The sequence below is a fragment of the Mus musculus genome, chromosome 3 (genome assembly GCF_000001635.26).
Source record: "Mus musculus strain C57BL/6J chromosome 3, GRCm38.p6 C57BL/6J".
Classification (NCBI taxonomy): Eukaryota; Metazoa; Chordata; class Mammalia; order Rodentia; family Muridae; genus Mus; species Mus musculus.
The window spans coordinates 52,423,258-52,426,180 of NC_000069.6; the positions used below are offsets into that span (position 1 = coordinate 52,423,258).

Genomic DNA, 2,923 nt, shown 5'->3' on the forward strand with positions numbered 1-2,923 from the left:
ATTTTGGTTTGGAAGTGCTTTGAATATAGATCTTTTTGGGGAAGAACTGATATCTATTAAGCCTTGACATGGCTGTTTATCTTTTTCATTTTGTCCTTTTTAAGGTATGCTTTTCTTACATACCTTGTAGTTCTCGCTGAGGTAATTTTCATTATGTTTTCCAATTTTGTGTGTATGTCTGCATATCTATGCAGAATGGTAGGTTACGTTTGTAATTCCAGCACTTGGAAGGCTGAAGCAGGAGGATTGCTTGGGCTATACAGTGAGACCCTGTCTCAACAAAAGCTAAAAGCAGGAGAAGGGATGATACATAAGAGAGCAAGGGCTCCTGAGTTTATTTGTGTTTTGTTCATCTACACAAATACCCACCTGGCTCGGTTTTATGCAGGCAGTTATGTATCGGAAGGAATGTTTACCCCTTTCTCCTATTTTGCTTAGTATTGCATTGATAATGTCTATATGTACAAACCCAATAAATACATGAACATGGATATTATATGAATATGAAAATTGGTGTGCTGGATAGTTTTATGTCCTCTTGACACAAGCTAGAAAGCTAGAGTTATCTGAAAAGAGAGAACCTCAAGTGAGAAAAAAAAAAAAAAAAAACCTCCCTAAGATTTGGCTGTAGCATGCAACAGCTCATGCTGATGAGGAAGTGAATTAGGGGGAACGCTCCTCCATCACTAGTAGGAGTGTAAACTTGTACAGCCATTTTGGAAACCCATATGGCAGTTTCTCAGAAAATTGGGAACTGATCTACCTCAAGATCCAGATATACCACTCCTGGGCACATACCCAAAGGATGTTCCATCTTACCACAAGGACTCTTGCTCAACTATGTTCATAGCAGCTTTATTTGTAATAGCCAGAAACTGGGAACAACCTAGATGTCCCTTGACTGAAGAATGGATAAAGAAAATGTGGTACATCTACACAATGGAATATTACTTAACTATGAAAAATAAGGACATTATGAAATTTGCCAGCAAATTGATGGAACTAGAAAAGATCATCCCTATTGAGGTAACCCGGATCCAGAAAGACAAACATGGCATGTATTTGCTTATAAGTGAATATTAGCTATCAGTAAAGGACAATCCAAAATCTCAGAGATGATAAATAACAAAGATGACTCTGCACACACACACACAGCCCAATAATTATAGAAGAAGATGTCATGAATTTGTCAGGAAGTAGAGGAAAATGGAAGGAGTTGAGAGACTGTTGATTTTCTTTGATCTGTTTGTGACTGTGCCCTGGTTCTTCCCTTTCAAAGTAAGAAAGTATTTAAGTTAATGTTTGATTTTTACCAGAACACACAGTTGAGAGCTTAAAAGTTGAACTTTTGAAAGAGATTATGGATTTTTAAAGATTAGATATTATATAGGGACTGAAATTTTAATGTGTTTGAATTTGTATAGTCTGGGAATTTTTTAAGTTATTTATATTTTTAATGTGAGATCATAGGGATGAGTTTAAAAAAAGGTTTGTGGCTTAATGCATCACACTGACAAGGAGTTAATTGTGCTAGAGAGTTTCATGTCGATTTGACACAAGTTATAGTCATCTGATAAGAGGGAACCTAAATTATGAAAATGCCTCCATAAGATCCACATGCAGGCAAGCCTGTTTGTAGGGCATTTTCTTAATTAGTGATTGATGGGGAGGGCCCACTCATTGTGGATGGGGCCACCCCTGGGATGGTGGTTCTGGGTTCTGTAAGAGGGTGGGCTGAGCAAGCCACAAGGGGCAAGCCAGTAGGCAGCACTCCTCCATGGCCTCTGCACATATGCACATAAGTGTAGAGTCAGCCATTATAGCACGGACAATCAGTAATGGTGCTTTTATCCTTATTTAATCACTTCATTGCCTAACTTTTTATTATTTTAATTTCTTACATGCACACTGGAAGAAATAAGAAATCCAAGATAGTATAATTTCACTGATTTCATTTGTTCTTTGACCTACCTTAGTGTTGTGTGAAAGCTTCCTTCAAGATTGAAGCACTCCATTCTGCAGGAAGCATCTTAAGAAGGAGGATACAAGGGCAACATCTCAGAGACAAAGATGGAACGGTGGTGACTACACTGCTGCCTTGGTGCAAATTCACCCCAGCTATCCTTGCAAAGAGTTCTGAAAAACAAAATCCTTGACCAAAAACGCACTACACTAAGCCATCTCCAAGTTCGAAGCATTCAGCAAGTGGTGGCAAGGCAGAGCCATCAGAAGAGGATTCCTAATTTCCATGACAAATATGGAAATGCTATATTAGCAGGTGGAGGCATCTTCTGTGTTTCTATATGGACATATACAGCTACACAAATTGGAATAGACTGGAACCTGTCCCCTGTTGGCAGAGTCACTCCAAAGGAATGGAGAGATCAGTAGTCATGCCAGCTGGTACAATAATCAAGGATTGTTTCAAAACCAACTCAGAAGTGAATGCCAAGTCAAAGAATCATGTACTCATTAAACTATGGCAGATTGAAGAACAAATAAAGAAACACAGTACCTTGAAACCAAAAAAAAAAAAAAGAGAGAGGAGGAGGAGGAGGAGAAGAAGAAGGAGAAGAAGAAGAAGAAGAAGAAGAAGAAGAAGAAGAAGAAGAAGAAGAAGAAGAAGAAGAGGAAGAGGAAGAGGAAGAGGAAGAGGAAGAGGAAGAGGAAGAGGAAGAGGAAGAGGAAGAGGAAAAGGAAGAGGAGGAGGAGGAGGAGGAAGAGGAGGAAGAAGATACAAAATCCAAAATGGTTTCAGGAAGTCCCTGAAACTGACCAGATTCAATAGGCCATTCCTTGCTAGACTAAGCAATAAAAGCTGAGAGTCCTCCTCTCAGACAGAAGAAAGCTGAGCTACAAGGACTCTAAGACCAGACCAGAGGTCTAGAAGAAACTCAGACTGGTTGAGGTACCTGGGTTAGAC

At 39.3% G+C, this 2,923-nt stretch overlaps 1 pseudogene; it reads left to right on the forward strand.

Annotated features, from left to right (window-relative positions):
- The first annotated feature begins 2,088 nt into the window (after window positions 1-2,088).
- Window positions 2,089-2,471, forward strand: Gm34303 (annotated as a pseudogene).
- The last annotated feature ends 452 nt before the right edge of the window (window positions 2,472-2,923 follow it).